The following is an 18,655-nucleotide window of genomic DNA, read 5'->3' as shown; positions in this document are numbered from 1 at the left end:
CGCTCCTGTCTGCCTTCACGAGGAATAGTCCCTCGGTTCTGGCACGTTTTGATTGTCTCGAATCTGAGCTGATTCCAGGTGACTCTCCTGCTAGTGAGCACACAAACCTTTCTTCCCTGGTGCAGAACCTCCCTGTGACAGTCCTTCCTGGAAACTGTATCCCACTGTCCACCTTTAGTCCTAAAATGTCTACCCCAGATTCTTTGAAATACCATCCGTGTCCCCCTGCCCCCCAGTTGCCAGCATTTCTGCCAAAGGCTGAGCCTTTTGCTGCAAATCTCTTTGAGGGACATGGTATCTAAGCTAACAGACAGGGACTTGGGCTTTTATTTTTTTTTTTTTTTTTTTCAGAGCTCCGGACTTCACCATTGCTTTTCTTAGCTCCAAGATAAACCCCAAGGATTGTTGAATAAACTTTCTGAGTGCAATAGCACCTCGTTTATATTATTCTTTATCTGATGTGTTATTAACTCCCCTGTGATGCTAGTTAGTCTGGCAGCAAGGAGCAGTAAGACTCCACCACAGGAGCCTGTCCATCTTTTCCTTCCTCAGACCATACTTCTTTGTGTGTCCTCTGCACTCTCCTTTCTGCCAGTCCTTTTAAAAATTCCACTTCTGTCATTTCTGGCTTTTTCATCTTGTTGCTCACAACTTCCCATTCTTTCCACTTCTCCATGGTCTCCCAAGCTGTAGGAAAAACTGCCTCTGCCCATCCCAGCCACCTCTTTACTGTGTCTTTTGCTGGACAGAGGTCAGCTTTGAAGTTCCCATCTCTAATCAGTGAAACAATACACACTAGGCCAGCACCAAGAACCCCTCAGAGAATCTGCTGATTATTCTTCATGTTGTGGATAGATATAGACAAAGAAACTTGCTACAGTTCTCAAAGAACCAACTACTTAATGAATTCGTACTATTAACAGTAATTAGAGGTTGTATACACAGGTTCCCAAAGTTATCATAGCCCTGACGCACAGAGGATATTGAGGTCTAAAATGCCACGCGTGAACATTTCTCTGGGGTATCTGCTCTCCGGAATGCTGGAGGAAGCTGAGGGGTCTTCACGTGAGCTGAATGGATCCCAGTACATCACAGACGAGAGCTTTGTGGCTGAAAGCTGTCCTCCAAAATGATACATTTTCAGGCTTAGGTTGGGCCTTAAAGAAGTTTGGTGTAAAGTCACCAAATCCCCGATAGATGTTAGTTATTTTTGCTCAAAAAGAAAACCAACCAACCAAACAAACAAAAAAAACCCACAAAAAACCCCGACCAAAAGCGTTAGCAAAAAAATCCCCAAAGATCAGTTAAGACAGATTTAGACAGATTTTACTAGATTACTGAAAATATGTCATGCTATATCAATAAGAGAACATGGAGATTTAGACACCTTGCACTGTGTAAGCAGTACTTTAGGCTAAGAGACAAATTAGTCTTGTCAGATCTTGTTTTTTATTATGAGTATCTTGCAAGATGAGCTTGCTTATATGGAGGTTATAATTTGATAAATATGTCGCTGTGCTAATGCCAACTCCTCTGCCTCCAACCACTGCCAGTTAGTTTACATGCACATGCCAATAAAATACATTAAAACTGTAAAGGTCTCTATAAAAGCTATTAGTAATACTGAAGAGGAAAAGGGAGGTTGGAAGAATAGTAAAGCAAAGACAGGAGAACATGAGAGATGAACAGGGCTCGGTGTTTCGGTGTTTCAGTGTTTCTGCTCTGAAGAGGAAATTAGAACAAAGTAAAATTCAGAAATAATTAAGAAAGATTGCACTAGGTTAGAAAATATATAGCTGATACCTCAGTAATTTGAGAATATAGGGTCCTGTGTGTTAATAAAATCATTCTTTCTGAGTAATCAAAAAATAAACAGCTAGAATTGACCTCATTGGTGTCCATCTTGAGTATGAGGGTGAAAAAACCCAAAAGCCAAATGTTTAATTCATCTTCTGATTTATGGTTTCTGTTGTTTACATCTGCTAGAAACTTCTGGCTCATGTAAAAACAGATATATTAAGTCAAATTGTATCTGCAGATCAGGCATTTAAATGCTATCATTTGTTCCTCAGATTAGTTTCACCTGAATTATTGTGCTTATAATTGGCTGTGGTTGTAAAATTGCTGCTCAGAAGGTCACGTTAAGATTTCTCTAAAAATGCTAATCTAATTTTTTACCAGTTTTTACTAACCAGTGTACCATAATATTAGTGCCTGACACCTTAGGAATGCAAGAGGACCCACAAGATCTCCTCAGAGCCAGACTCAGGACGGGGTATTCTGTGAAAGCTCTTTCTTCCAAAATAAAATAACCTGACCTAGGACTTTGCAGATTAGGACACAGCTTTTAATGACCTAGCATTCCAAGTCTTGCTGTGGTCTGAAGGTGGCACTACAAGGCCGTATGTGAAAGGCACTGCAGTAGCCTGACACTACTCTGTGTTTTCTGCGTTAGTTTTGGCTGTGTGGCACGCAGTCCAACCCGAGAGACCCAGGTAAAATGGATTCTGCCGCACTTTCCTGTTCCTTGTGTGCTGGATGTGGAAAGCAACCCAGTGTATGTGGAAGCTGCAGGCTTCAGCTCGATTTGAAGCAGCAATGAATTTAGCTCCATCAACCCAAATGAAACATGAAGATAGGTATTGATGCTCTGAGAAGCCTCTGTGATTTCCATGACCTCCTTGTATGCAGTGTCATTGCCCAGCTGACTTCATCTGAAAACAACTGACATCATCTGAACACTGTCATCTTCAGCTTCTGCCGAAGCTGCCCTCAACCTATGAACATGGTTGTCAATTGATGTAATTGCAGTTATGCGTGGAAATGTATGGGTTGGATACTTCTACAATCATGGGCTCATCCCTCAGCTGTTAGACCACAGTGATGGGAGCTGGTGAAGAAGTTGATGCAAAGGGACGTTGGAGCTCTAATTGAACTGCTTTATCTTGCCCCATAGTGAACTTTTCCAAGAATAAATATGAAGCCCACAAGCTACACTACCGTACTGGCAGCCAGTGATGGCTCGAGTCTGACATGCTGTATGCTAGCTATCTGTTTTTGTCTTTTATCATGCTCTCTTCACCAGTAGTAGGGAGAAGGCAGCCACGCTGTGCAACCTGGTATTTGTGAAGAATCACCAGAAGCTGGGATAAGCTCATTTTAGGATAGCTTTATGCTGTAATGCAGAAGTACAAATTTGCCCTGATTTGGGATTGAGTACCATCTCTTTGTGTCTTGCAGAACCCTATATGACATTTTTAGATGTTTTGTCCAGGGAAACATACTAATGCATTTTTACTAGCATAAAGCTATATAGAAGCCCTATATTTTTAAAAGAAATGTGCAGAATAGGAAAAAAAAAAAAAGATTTTAAAGGAAATCAGACTATAGGCCATAGCTTTCAAAACAGTTAGCGATTTGATTTTGCAAGAATCATGTAAATAGAGTGAAGGGCCCTAAATACTTATTTCAGCATGTCAAGAGAGACACAGGAAAATGAAGGCAACAGAAATTTGGGACATGTTATAAAAGTACATTACTCATTAACCGTGTCTAGAACACACAGGTTTGTGTGACACCTGTGTTTTATGAAGTTAGCCTCATGGTGTCACCAGTTAACTGCTCTGTTAGTGAAATAGTGATAATGGAATGTAATTGGCTGTACTTGTTCACTTTTAACAACAGGGAATAGCAGAGGGGTTTGATATTTTTAATACCACATACTTGAACTAGAAGATTTGTTAATAGATTACTCGGGGACACTTGAGACCATGTGAGTGTTCCCCCTTTCAAGCTCAAAGCAGTTCTTCCTGCTCAGGAGCACTCACATATAATGAAACAGTTGCTCGTTTGGGTCCTGTTTCTCAAGTGACTATCCTCGAAGATGCCATATAGCAGTCTTGATTCAATTCTGCCTCCTCAGTTGCTTTGAATGCAGCACCAGGAAGCAATCAAGGCTGGCTTCAGACATGGGTGTCAACCTGCACGGTTCACCTGGATGGCTCAGCAAGTAGTGCCTCTGTTTGGGTCAGTGGTGAGCTGCATGCTCGAGGAGGAATTTGTCTTGTCACATCCCACGTGACAGGTAACCAAGTGGTGGATGCATGACCTCATGCTCCCAAGGTCCTTGTCTCCCAGCCAGCTGAATCAGTGGCCTGTCCAAAATGTACCATGATGCCCGTGCCTTGCTGCAGTGGGGGCTGCAAGTAGCAGCGTAGCTGGACCCTGGCCCGTGGAAGTACTCCCACGTCCCTTGTTCAGGTGTGGCCTAAACACACACTGGTTGTCTGGGCACCGTCTGTATCAGTGCAGAATGAGAGGCACCTCCAGAGACCCAGGGATTGTCATCATCTGAGGACAGAGTGGATCACTTTCTCTGCACTGGCGCTGTTATAGAGGAAGCCCAATGTAGGCTTTGAAAGACTAAATTACAGATACCTAAAAGTAAGAACTGTCAAAGCCCACCCCGGGGAGTCTGGCTTCATCTTCCTTTCTCCAGGCCTTGCTTGTGCAGATGAAGAGGGGCCAGCCATGAGGCACCAGGTTGGTGGGGAAAACCACTGAATCCCCTGGGCCCGTGCCCCTCGGCTGTCCCCTGGCCTCCTGCCTCCCCAGTGACCCATTGCTGCCAGCATACTCACGGCAGGCTCTGCTTGCAGCTGCTTTTGGAGACAGCCAGGAGGTCTGTGCAGTCAGCTGATGGTATATTATTTTGCAGCTTCTAGGCCTGCTACTGGCAAGTTCATCATGCTGTTTTGTTCAGGTTTGGCAAGTAAAGCCGAATTTTAATATGCTTATCTCCCTCTCTGAACTGTTACATACCTTTAAAAGTGCAGTCTGTAGTGACATCCTTGACTTTGAAAGCCTCTTTCATTAAATAGTCTAAACAGACTGCGAAGCTCCTGGAATATGTTTGTTTTGTTTTGTGCACAGATGTGATTAGAGGGGGAGCTGGTGGGACAAAGGCTGGCAGTGCTAAACTCTGCTCAGTGGAGAGAGCTCCCTGACCGGCAAGAGTCCTCTGGTCATGAGGTGCTGTGATTTTCAGCCGCAGTGTTGTCAAAATAAGCTGCAACTGCCTCTAACGCTTTCCCAATATTGCTCTCCCTCCTGAATGTGGTGATATTATGCAGCCGTGAAAGCTGGGATAGGCCAGCTTTCATGTAAAGAGGCCAAAGAAGGGCACATTGCACATCTGTCGTGGCCGTAAGGAGAGCTCAGCAGCTGGAAGAGGTCTGGGGGAAGAGAAGGCAGCTATTCGTGAGGGCATGTCTCTACGGCTAAAGTCTTGCTGTGGCTTTGCATGAGCCTGGAGATATGATCTGTGCCAAGATGGTTTGAGAGGACTGGTCTGCAGTGCAGTGTTAAGCCTTTCACTGCTGAATATGTGTTAAATTTCTCTGAATCCACAGAATATTTCTGTCTTAAAAGCTGCAAAATTAGCATTTTTCAACTTGCTATCATATACTCATGAAGCATTCCACAAAAGAAAATCTCTTAGTAACTGATCACCTATTAAGGGATCAGACTTTGGATTTTTTTTTTTTAGACATACATAAAATTCAGAACATCTGACGTCTAAAGTTGCTTTTTTATACACAATATTTTTGGTATGAAAGCCAAGGAATTCACCTTGTGTTTGCTGGGCAGAGGTGCCTGAGCTGCCCCACGTGGATGAGGTGTGCAAGCTCACTTGTGCTACAAAGAGGAAAGCTGGGCATGTTCAAGAGTGTCTGAAGGAAGAATCTGTGCCTAAATGTTACAATATCTGTGTAGCAAGTGAAGCTCAGTTCCAAAATGCAATTCTGTCTCTGGCCACGCACATCAATTTTCATGGCTGTGTTTCTGCCTGGTTCACCTTCACTTGTAGATAACCTTGTAGCTAGTTTTGCCTTGTAGCTATTCTTTTCCATAGTATTTTTTCGAAAAGTTTTGAAAATACTTGTGGTCTATGAAGAAGTTTCCTTCCTTTCTTCTTCTTCTTCTTTTTTTTTTTTTAAATTACATCATCAAACTGACATGTTGATTGAAATGAATGGGCATGGATTTCCATCCAGCCTACGGTGCTAGTGACTGAATATTGTTATTGATGGCTTATATAAAATGTGTTTGATGATCTTATCTAGCTTCCTAGCTGTTGCTGTCACACAAAACCCACACAGATCTGTTATCACCAGTTAGAGGAGAGGTTGAAGACAAATGAGGCAGATATGTTTTTCAGCAGATGTTACAGAATTTTTAAGTCTGTCAGAAGACTCGACCCTCACTGTGTTTCTCTTTCAAAGACAGCTGAATGTTTTTGTGCCTTTTAGTTTTTCAGGTGCATTGTACCTACAGCAATGCCTACAACTGGGTACATCAGAGGCACCAGCTCTTCACAGTCCCTCTTGCTGCCCATTACAACTGCCCCAGAAGGGCAAATTCCCTTTCGCAACTGTGAGGGGAGGTACACTTGACAGCACCTCCTTCTGGTTAAAAGCACGTGTTTAGGTCCGATTCTCACATATTAAGGTCCCTTTGGATCACTCTGGCAACGAAAATGACCTTGAAGGCAGGTATAGATGAGAGGCTTGGCGTCCAGAATTCAGCTCAAAGCTTTTCTGCAGCTGCGTACTGACTGGGATTTGGGATGGTGTCTCCCTTTACCACAGGCACAGAAATTCAGAGCAGATGCCCATTAAGACATCCCAAAACAGGTACCCTGCCTACACCTACTTGGATACTTGCACATGTGCCCATCTGTCAGGATGGCACTGGGCCCAGGCCGGTCGGGTCCTCTTCATAGGTGCTGGTGCTGTGCCAGGCATGGTGTTTGGTACCTGACCTTCGTAACCTGGCAAGTGACCTCCTAACGGGATGGTGGCCTCCTCAGACCACTAGCACATACGTATCTGAACAATGTTTGTTCACTCTTGACCACTCTTGTTGACGTCCCCTTCAGCAAAGGAGGAATGAGGGCTCGGGCTGTTTGCCAGATACATGGGTTGTCTTGCAGTAGGCAGCTTGGAAGCTCTCACACTGCTTCTCCTTTTAAGGGACAGGGAGCTTATGCCAGCAAAGCTCTTGGGCTGTTCCATGGAAGGTCATGCCAATGTCAGTCCATGGCAATAGCAAGAAAATTACTTAAAAAAAAAGGAGAAAATCCTGCTGAGTTCAAAGCATAAATTGAGCACTTTGCTTGCTGAGTGGATGAAGTGTTGCCTGAGAATATAGGATGCTCTTCGGTATAAACAAAAGAACAACAGAAGAGGTTTTCTGTGCTGGAAAGTGAAGTAAAAAAGAAATGGAACTGAGCAAAATCCTAGTCACAGCTGAAAATATCAGATGCAATTGACTCTCTACAGGAAGAACTCATCATCCTTTAAAGCTGCAAAAATACGTATTTGCAGGCTTCTGTCAAGCCATGAAAGCTCTGCGTGTGTGTTAGTTTCAACATTATCTAGATGGACAAAGTCAATTAAAGCAATTCAATGTAACAGAAGCAGTGTAGGTCAGCTTCTTCTGGGAGATCGAAGAGGATAATTTTCTGACACCACTTAGCTGATGGGGTGATGCCCATACTCCGCACACCACTGACTGTGCTCAAAGTTTTGGCTCAGGATTAAATTTTACTACAGCTGAGACACACAATCCCTCTCTAAGTTCCAGAAATCAGATTTAGGTCTGCATAAGGTCCTTAAATATAAAGCCAATGTAAACAGCACAGGACTTAATGGAAATCCTATAAAAGTACAAATCCACTGGATTTACTTCCTGAAGCTGTAGCGAGAGTTAGTTGTGCAGAAGCTACGATTGATCCAGCATGCCTAACTCTGTATTTTGTAACGCATCTTTTACAGCAGTCTTTAAGCACCTTGTATGTTGAGGAGATTCACGCTGATTAAGACAGAAAAAGACTGATTTCACTCCCTCTTTTGGAGACTCGTGCAAGGTTGTCTTGGATGATCTTCTAGGTGGTTTCTGCTGCATACATTCAAAAAGATAGTCTGCATCATGTTCAGAGGGGACATAGTGCAAGCCTGCTCTTGTTTCTCATGGGAAAAATCTCCACAGCCCAGGGTGCTTTACACTGTGTTCTTCTTTTAGCTTCTGGACCTTGTGCATGTTTGGGTACGTTTCCTCTGCACAATGGCTCAGAATATTTTTGTTAGTAGTAGCAAAAATGTCACTCAATCTGATACTGTAAAAGGAAATTTTGGGAGATTTGCCTACAGCTTGTCAACACTAAAATTATATTAAAAGGCTTGTAATAAGATTTAAAGTCTTGGGCCTGGGCTTCCAGTTGTGATCTTCTTCTAAGAGTGTGGACACATATTTAGCTAACGGTCGCAAGAGCATTTCAGACGCCTTTAGAAGACCTTGAACAGAATAAACAAGAAGACAAAAAAAAGAAAGATGCCAATTAGAAGAACACAGGTGCACATTCCACGATAAAGGGAACTTGGCACAAAGAACCTCAATTGGGCAGTTTATCTTGACCAATTAGACTGAGACAAGTTTCACATGTTTTAGTTGGTATAACCAATTATGTCCTATGTTTATGCGTGTGTACAGAGTTGGTATAACCAATCATTAAGTGTTATGAGGCGCGTGGACAGCGTGTGCATAATGTGTGTAACCAATAGTAAAATAGCTAAACGCGTGTACGGATGTAACCAATGTATAAAAATGATGTCTGCTGCTCTAGTAAAGGGTCTTCAACTATGATCACATTGATCTGTCATTGAGTCCATTATTACGCTCCTGCAATTGGCGCCCGAACAGGGACCCCCAAATTTTGTGCCACATTTGGAGAACGAACGGCAGGATAAGAGGAGGACGGGAGGAACCCGATCGAAAGACTGGCTGCCCCGGCTGGTGCGCCCATAGAGGCAGATAAGACAGCGCTGTCGGTTTTTTCGCCCGTCGAGGTGAGGACTCGCCCGTAAAGGAGGTGAGTGGTCGGGGGAGGAGATGGGGCATACGCTTTCCAAAGAAGAAGCGGTAGTTAAGCTCCTCCAACATATACTCTCAAAGAGAGGCATAAAATATGATGAAGCTTGTTTAAAGCGGCTTTTACAATGGAGCAAGGACAGAAACCTTTTAATTAGTGCGGGTACAGCTTTTGAGCTTAGTACCTGGGAAGCTATAGGAACCTCCCTATGGGATGAAATTAGTGACGGGTCTAAAGAAGTTAAAGGTCTTGCAACTTTATGGAAATTAATTAAGACAACTCTGCAAGAGATGGAAGCAGATCGTAAAGCGGCTGCGGCTGCTTTTGCTGCTTTCTTCCCAACCTCAAGCAAAGGGGAACCGCGGGGAAAAAAACATAATGCAGCGAGAGAGACTTTTGGCTTCCCCAGAGCTTGTTCGCTTGCTCCTGTGCCCTTAACTTCTGCTCCAGTCGCTGGGACTGCCGATATTAATCAGCCATCTGACAGTTCCCAAGCCTCCCTAACCGTACACTCAAAGGAAACCCTACAGAATCAGGACGCGAGTAAAAATCCGCCTAGGAAAAAACAGCCCCCAGAGGTTCCTGTGTCTCCTCCTGCATACGATACTGCCGCTCAACATGAACAAACTATACCTAGCATATACCCTCTGTTGCCTTCATCTACGCCCGGGTTGCCTCAAGAGCATGAAGAGGGGCCGGAGCTCACTTCGCAGCAGTTGCAGTCAGTAACAGAAAAGCTGGCACAGTTGGAGGCTGCTGCGAAGCAAGAAAAACCGCCAGCTGTATCCTTTGATGCACTTCTTCCTACTCCTCCTCCTTCAAACTCTTTCTTACCTCTGCCCCCCCCTTATCCTGCACCTATACCTCTGCCTTCTCCACCTCCCAGGGAACCGATCCCCACCTTTCCAGAAACAACGGGCCCCCGGAATAAATGGTGGGGAATTATTCGTGATGCCTTAATTGAGAGAGAAATCATAGCAGATCTCACAGAGCTTCTGGTTATGGCTGGGGCTGGACCTAACCAATGGGTTTCATTTGATTGGAAAATCATAAAAGAAGCAAAAGTTGCAATTGCTCAGTATGGTTTAAAATCTCCTTTTACGCAGGCAGTTTTGTCCTGTATATTTTTTGGGTCAACCTTAACTCCACATGACTCACGAATGCTTGCTAAAATCTTGTTGTCACCATCACAACAGTTATATTTTTTCCATAGGTGGCAGGAACTCTGTGATGATGCAGAGGCAGGAAATAGGGGACGTCAACAAAATGATCCCTTATTTCAATGTACTGCTCAAATGCTGATGGGTTCTGGACCATTTTCAAACACCGCTTGGCAAGCTCAATTTGGTACTCAAGTTTTAATGCAATCTCAGGAATTGGCATTTAAAGCTCTCCAAAGCATACCTGAGCAAGGAAAGGTTTCTCCTTCCTGTGTTAGTATTCGGCAGGGAGAATCTGAACCGTTTGCTCAGTTTATAGACAGACTGCATACCGCATTGGAATTTCATACAGATCTTGATAGTAACATGAAGGTTAAGTTGCTTGATCAGTTGGCATTTGAAAATGCAAATGCGAAAACAAAGCGAGTATTGTGCATATTACCTCGAGGTGCTACTGTTAGCGAGATGTTAGAAGCTTGTGACCGTATGCGTGAACAAGAGAGAGCTGCTTTTTTTGCTTCTGCATTTGCCGCAGCAGTGCGACGTCTGCTGCAAACAAAAAGTGGGGGAAGGCCAGGAGGAAAGAAATGTTTTAATTGTGGAAAGCTAGGGCATTTTAAGGCACAATGTAAAGTTTATGATAAAACCTCTGCTGAAAAACCATGCGATCGATGTGGGAAAAGAGGCCACATGACTAAAGAATGTAAATCAAAGTATCATGTCAGCGGCAGAGTTTTGGGAAACCCTCAACCGAACGCGAGATCCCCACGCGCCACGACACAAATACAGGGTGTCTGGACAGCGTCCCCTCCGCCACTGCAGGACGTGCCGGAGTGGACGTGGCAACAGCAGTAGAAGTAACTTTGTTAGACACAAAGGTGCGTTGCATTCCATCAAACATGAAAGGACCTCTTGGTCATGGATTATGTGCGATATTGTTGGGGCGATCATCAACATCTCAACAGGGGATTTTTGTCTTGCCAGGAGTAATTGATGCTGATTACACTGGCGTGATCATGATCATGGTCCAAACAATAACGCCACCGGTGAATATTGCGAAAGGTGCACGCATAGCGCAGTTAGTTTGGTTTGCATCCTGAGTACCAAAATCTGGCGAACTTTTGCGAGGGGATGCAGGTTTTGGATCCTCTGGTTCACCTGCAGTGCTATTGGCCTTAAATATTCAAAAGTCAAACCAGAGGAGACAGTGAGAATTATGGGACAGACTGATGGAAAGTTTTATATGTACCCAATTTTTTGCGGCTGGCAGGCAATGCCGATAACCCTCCCATGGTAATTCATAACAGTGCCTTGAGCAATGATTTATCAACAGTAAAAACAACAGGAATTAAAGTAATGTATAAGGATTTGAACACGGGACAGTGGATGGGCCTAGCAGAAGTACAAGTAACCGGTAGAGGATATATGTGTGTCGTTACAGATTCAGAACCAAAGTGGGTACCGGCTCGCTGGGTAAAACCGTGGAAATCTTCTGCCACTGTAAATGGGAGGAACACCACAACAGACGACCCAAGAAATAAGGGTAACAACGAGAGCTAGCGGTCAACTTTGCCCCATTTGTCATCGCTGCAGTTTGTATATAATTGGTTATTGTAAATATTGTGGGAATATAATTCATCTTAACGGGAGCCAACAGATACATCTTTGCAGAACTTTTAGTCCTTTATGTACTAGGTGTAATAGGGTAAATAGTATAGAGTCATTAATAGTTAGAGGATATTTTTGCTGTATTACGCATAGAATTGTTTTTAAGCATTAAGCATGATTAAACTGATTTAAACAAGGTTTAATGATTTTAATTATAATTTTAATAATTATAATTGTTGTACCCTGCATATTTAGATGTATCACTAACATGATTGAAAAGGCAATGAAAAAGGTTTGGATAGTCCAAGAAGAAAAAGGGGGAATTGTGGCCATGTACTTGGCAGAACAAGGACATATGGCCTATCCAAACTAGCAGCTTGACATAAGTTTGGTTTATGCATGGCTTTGTTATTTTAATTGTAATATTAGCAGTTGTAATGATTGTACCATGTATCATAAAAATAGTTGAACGTATGATTTCATGTAAACTTTCACATGCTTTAACAAAAGCATTTCATGTAACTTGGCTTTAACAAAAGCAAGAAGGGGGAATTGTGGGAGATTTCATGGAAAATGGGGGACATTTCTTTGAGCCTGATTATTTAGAGTTAGCATTAAGTAGGCCGCAGTTAGCAGGAGTGGGCCAGAGTATGTGACAGCTGCAGTATGAAAGGACTTTGAACCATCAGAACAATAACGGACATGAGGAACTTGGACAGTGGAGCAATTAATAAACAAGATAACAGAACTGCAGAGGCAAGAAGGAGCTGCAAGAGCTTTAACGCAGTTAAGAATGCTGTCATTTCGGCTTAGAGCATTTAGCTACGGGATGGGGACTTAGGAGTTGGTTTGTATCTTTGTTAAAAATCGGGGTTTCTTTTATTAGGTATAATGTTGCTTTTACTGTGTTTAATTAATTGTGTTCATAGATCTTTGCAAAGGGCAATACAGCAGGTGTTAATTGACAAAAAACAAAAAAAGGGGGAATTGTGGACACATATTTAGCTAACGGTTGCAAGAGAATTTCAGACGCCTTTAGAAGACCTTGAACAGAATAAACAAGAAGACAAAAAAAGAAAGATGCCAATTAGAAGAACACAGGTGCGCATTCCACGATAAAGGGAACTCGGCACAAAGAACCTCAATTGGGCAGTTTATCTTGACCAATTAGACTGAGACAAGTTTTGCATGTTTTAGTTGGAATAACCAATTATGCCCTATGTTTATGCGTGTGTACAGAGTTAGTATAACCAATTGTATCTTATGTTTATGCATGTGTACAGAGTTGATATAACCTATCATTAAGTGTAACTAGGCGCGTGGACAGCGTGTGCATAATGTGTGTAACCAATAGTAAAATAGCTAAATGCATGTACGGATGTAACCAATGTATAAAAATGATGTCTGCTGCTCTAGTAAAGGGTCTTCAACTATGATCATATTGATCTGTTGTTGAGTCCATTATTATGCTCCCCCATAAGAGGATAACTCAAATGATGCTCATGGTCCATACTGATGGAAGAAGGCCCTGTGTCTGAATAAACAATTTGTAGATACTTTAAAAATTCCAGACACAAATCACTCAGGAGTCCAGAGGCAGGAGATCGAAGCTTTCTCTGTTGGAGACATTAGCAAAGATAGCACTGGATTATCCTCAGATTAAAAACCAGCCAATTAACACCTCTTGCCTTTTCCAGCTTCATTTCTGACCCATCATTTTAAAATTACTAGAGAAACCTCAGGGATTCATTAAAACTGAAATATAGAGGTAATTATTGCTATCAGCAAAGCAGTTATTGACTTGGGCTACTCCAGCACAGCCCAGCAGCAGTGTTGTGGTGGGCAGTCTAGAAGTGTCACCCTTAGGAGGGTTTAAAAGAGCCCTCCTCCTAAATATGCTGTTTAGGCCCTGCTTTCTCTATTTTACATTCTCCCTTTCTAATTAACTTTTAGTCAAGGCAATTAATATTTTGTGGCTCTACAAATGGTGTCCACAAAATATAAAACATCCCAATATTTTCATATTATCTCGTCTTTATGACTAACTGGAAGGAATTCTAGTAAACTTATAAAACCAGCACATTTTCATTTTCCTTTTTAACCAGGAAAAAGGTTTCCTATAACCTTGCTGGGCAACATACTTGCATGCCTACAATGAAATTCACTGACATTAGGCGAACATCTCGCCTCTAAATATTCCCAACCTGTATTTCTGCAAAATTAGAGTATTCCCTCAGGGTTGGGAGAGACCTTCCTGGCTGGGCTGATAACAAGATTACACACTGATAGGCAGCCTTTCTTTGGAAGGAAATTTTAATACATCCAGTGTTTACTTTTGCTGGTAACAACTTTGGTCCTGTAATAGTAATCAGATTTGCTAGTGGCATGTCACCGTAAATTTCTGTTACTAAAAATATTTCTATTCGATCAATTTTTAATATTGCAAATTAAATCATAACCTATGCAGCCACAATACACTTACGGCTTACTAAAATTTTAAATGAAAGCTTACAGTAGTTGCTGAACCTTTCTGTTGGGCTTTGTTGTATTTTAAAAAATAAATACCCATATGCTAATTATAGCTTTACTCGGGTGGTTTTCTTTGCCAGTTTTTTGGGGGTACATCACACACAGTTGACCAGAATTTTTCTAATCAATTTTTCTGAGCATTGTTTTTCTCTTAGCTTGTACTGCTTACCTTTTAGTTGTCACGCTAAACCCAGCACACCTATGGACAAAATGAAGCTGGATAGCAATGTTTGTATCTTCCTGCTATACACTTAAAAGGGAGGCATTGAATTAATCCTCAGTCTTAGAGATGCTGGTTTCAAAGTGACCAGAAATGGATGATTGTGCAGAAATATCAGCACCTCATGAATCACAAACATACAGGTAAAAACTCCAGAACGACACAGACAGGGTCTTCCTGTCCCAATAGCAAAAACTGTGTTTGGATAAAGTGTGAGGGTTGCCAAAATACAAATATTTCTTAAATTTTGTGCTGCAACACCATGGCAGGTAATAAAACCATGTGAGCGTAATTATTTTAAAATTATTTAAATAAACAATAAAATTAGAGAGTAATCTTTCATTCTTAGGTCGTAAAACTTTAGCACATTATCTTAGCTATTATCAACTAAGTAAATGATTTATTTCCCTATCCATTTATATGTGGCTGAATAATTATTCTAATCCCCTTTCATTAGTCAGATGACGTATTATGAACTGAATCCATTACAAGTTTGTCTTTTGTGGCTGATGCATTTTACACTTAAAACTTTGCCCAATAGTTTTCATCTGCATTTTCAGGAAAGGTTCTTCTTAACCATGAATGAATACAACAAGTTCTGCTATCTAAAAATCTTTAAAAATAAGCAAGCCCTATATCTCATAACCTGAGCTAAAATGAGAATTTTATTCAGAGAACACCCACTGGATGTCTTGGTGGTTTTGCCTCAAACCTTTTGTAGGATTAAAAGGAAACCTGCCCCTCACCACACCATCCTATAATGAGCACCTTTTCCTGTTACAGGCTTTTTCAAGTATTTCCCAATTTATAGACTTTTAATACATGTTCTTCGTATTTGGTAAAACATAGGAACCCTCGCCCCTGCCGCTGCTGAAAAAGTACATTACAGATTTGTGAACCTTCTTTTTTTTTCCTTGGTGACTTTTTTCTTCACAGTAACCACTGAACCAGGGGGTTGGACTAGAGGATCTTTAAAGCTCCCTTCCAATCCAAACTATTCTATGAAATTAATAAACTTAGAGAGGCTACCCACTGCTTGCTTCAAGCAATCATCACATAAATCCTTTGGGCTTCAACTTGCAAATCCTTACAACATTCTAAAACAACATCATTATTAAAAGAAAAATATTTCTTTATTTCATTCCTAACAAATTGTATAGAATTATAGCCTAATTTCACTGCTAAAGAATAAGCTTGCAGCAGCAATTCAGTCTTTAAAATTTCCATGCTGCCTGGCCAAGGGGCTATAAATCATAGCTGGTAGGGGCTGGTTGAGGCAGCTTCTGGGGAAGCATTCTCCAGCTGATACTATTTCAATTAATTAACATTGGAAACATTATCCACAACATTCTTGCTTTTAATAGCCCTAATTGGATACACGTAAGTGTCATGTATTAACAGCTCAGTGAAATTCAATCATTTGTGGACAATTCAGACTTAAAACTACATAAGCTAGTAACATTACAATATCCTTAGCTTTCCAAGCATTCTCCCACAAAAATGTGTCAAAATAAATATTGCTTTGGCTTCCCCAGTTTAGCAGGTGTGCCCAAGTCGGTTTAGAGCAACTGCAATTAATTATCTAATTCTCCCTGGACCAATGCCCTGTGCTTGCAGTCATTGGATTCCTCGATGTTGTTTTAATAATATGATTAATTTGATCCATCCTTCCAAAAATGAAGGCTCATAGAAAACAGGTAATTTAAAGTGGGCTTCCAGTAGTTTCAGCCATCTGGCCACTATGGTTTGAATCAGGGATTGTCAGCGTCACGCCTAAAGGAAAGTTCCTCAAATGCCCCTAAAAATGCTCCCAAATGTTGGTTCCAATGATGCCCCCGCTGAGACCAGAAGCTGCTTTTAGAGGCAAGGCTTGCCTTGTCTATGTATAAATTGTACAAAACTCCCCAGGTGGATGCACTTGATTATACATCTCTTCTAGCCAACACTTCACTTTCAAAGCTGATATTGTCAAATATAGAAATCATAAATATCATTCAAATAAACCCTCATTAGTATCCTAGTAAACTGAAAAACTTCTAATAACATTACATTTATTAAGAACAAAAATGCTGCTACATCAATCTCTTATTAAATGTAGATGCCCTAAACAGAATGTCCTTCACAAATCTGCTAGCTCTTACTTTCTGAAAGGTTTATAGAAACCTAGCAAATGTAAAGATATTTTTTGATTGTACCTAATAAAAAATTTCTTCATGTGCAAATAGAGAAAATCTTGAAATGAAATCTACCTCTTATTTTATGCAATTTTACTAATTAAGAGAAAGTTGTAATTCCTGGGAGCTAATTTTTCTAGCCGTTGTGAAAGCATATACAGCATAGATATCTGTCAAATTCACGAAGTGTTTGTATTTAGTCAATATTAGTAATGCCCCAGAAGTGAGGCTGTGGGAAAGCACACGTAACCTGCTACGGCAGCATCCCCCTGCTCCCTGGCTGGCCAGCTGCCCAATGGTGGCCAGAAAGAGACTTGGAAAAAGCAAAGAAGTAGCAGCTGCCACAGTGGAGGAAGAAAAAAACAAACCACAAATAACTCAGCAATTGTCTTGGAGCAGCTAAATCGGGAAGTGTTAATTGGGAAAACAAAAGGCTGGGATTTTCTAGTAGGTTATTTTCTGCTCTGCTGTATGAAGGACCTGTTTTTGACAGCCCAGGGGGCACAGCCTTCCGCTTTGGGGACCGAGTGATGCCTTGGTCTCATGGGTGCCTGCAGGAGGTATCACTGGGAGACAACAAGGCCAACTTCGTGATGCTGGTCACTCTTGGGCACTGTAAGTCATTCGAATAATCCAAGCAGATAATTGGGGTGGAGGGGCAGATCATTTACACCAAAGGTGAAGAAGCAGCACTGTGGCTTTTGACAGATGACTGTTTCAGACCAGGCAGGCAGCAAGGGCAAGCTTCCCATTTTGGAAAGCTGTTTTCTGGTGGAAGTGGTGTTTTCTTAACCACAGCACATGCAGAGCATCCTACCCGCTAGAATAACCCATCACCTTAGTGCATCCGCCACACAGACATCACCTGGTACCTGCAGCTCTTGCTGGCATGAGACCACCAGCACCCCACTGAAATGTGGATGTTTCTGTAGCAGGAGCTTTCACAAAAGAAAATAGCAAGTGATGTCTCATCTTCTGTCCTAGGTGAGAAAAACGTTGGTCCTTGGAAAATATTTTTTTTAAATTCTGGTGTGTTTTGCAAATTTTCGTTCTTTGAACAACTACATCTGTTCAGCTGGCACTGTGTAACTGCTCTACCATTTTCACCCTAGCTGAAGTTACTGGTCTGTGATAACTTGCTGCTGTGGATACAAAAAAAGTTTTAATGAAGTTTCTTCTGGTCCCTACTCCCTCCCTTATGACTTTTCTGTTGTTTTGTGTATTCTTATTGCTCATGCAAAAAAACAGGAATCATCATAGCAGCTTGCAGGAAAAGTCATTTGTCTGAGTAAAATCCACAACTAATGTAAGTGGCAGCTACATGCTGAGGGAGGAGATGGATATGTTAGGAATGGCATAAATTGTCTGTTTCTTCTATCTTGACCCAGGATCTCTTGGGAGGTTTCAGTTATATCAGAGCATAAATTCTTGAGGGGCTTGAGCCACGGGTTTCATCTTTCTCTCATTCATGGTAATGAGAGTCAAGATGCTTTCCTGCATTGTTTTTGATTCACTGCACCAGCCTTGTGCCTGAATTATATGCCTGAGCATCTGGTTTTCCAAGGCTTGCAGTTCCTGAAGATGAGTGGAGGAGGCTTGGAAAACATTACTGTCCCAAATGTCTTGACAACATATGAAGATAAACCCGGCCTTGTATTATCCCACCTTCTAGTGATGTAATACAGGGCACAGAGCCAGCTGCAGGATGAAATTCACTGCGTGAAGTCACAAAGGCATGAAGCAGCTACTTTTCTTTTTCGCTGAGGGCCTGGGAAGTCAGAGACGCTGATCAGAGATGAGGCAAAGCCAGAAGATGGGCTCACAAACACACCTCCTGGAGCAGAGCTTGTGCTGGGGTCCTGAGCCCACCCGCAGACTCTCACCTTGAGTAGGGGGAGAGTGGGGCTGCAGAGCATCCCCTGGGAGTGACTCTTCCTCAGGGGCAGAGAGCGATGCCAAAAGCCAGGAAGGGTGTTTTTTCCATGTGCAGTGATGCTTTTCACAGTGGAGCTCCAGCCACAGCTGAGGCCTC

General features: G+C 42.0%; 1 protein-coding gene across 1 annotated transcript in view; it reads right to left on the bottom strand.

Moving 5' to 3' along the window:
* EGLN1 (egl-9 family hypoxia inducible factor 1) overlaps positions 1-18,655 on the bottom strand; it is a 595,298-nt gene that overhangs the window by 285,046 nt on the left and 291,597 nt on the right. The window lies entirely within an intron of this gene.

The sequence above is a fragment of the Accipiter gentilis genome, chromosome 28 (genome assembly GCF_929443795.1).
Source record: "Accipiter gentilis chromosome 28, bAccGen1.1, whole genome shotgun sequence".
NCBI lineage: Eukaryota > Metazoa > Chordata > Aves > Accipitriformes > Accipitridae > Astur > Astur gentilis.
Note: the sequence above shows the minus strand (reverse complement) of the source record. Positions and strands in the feature narration are given on the sequence as shown.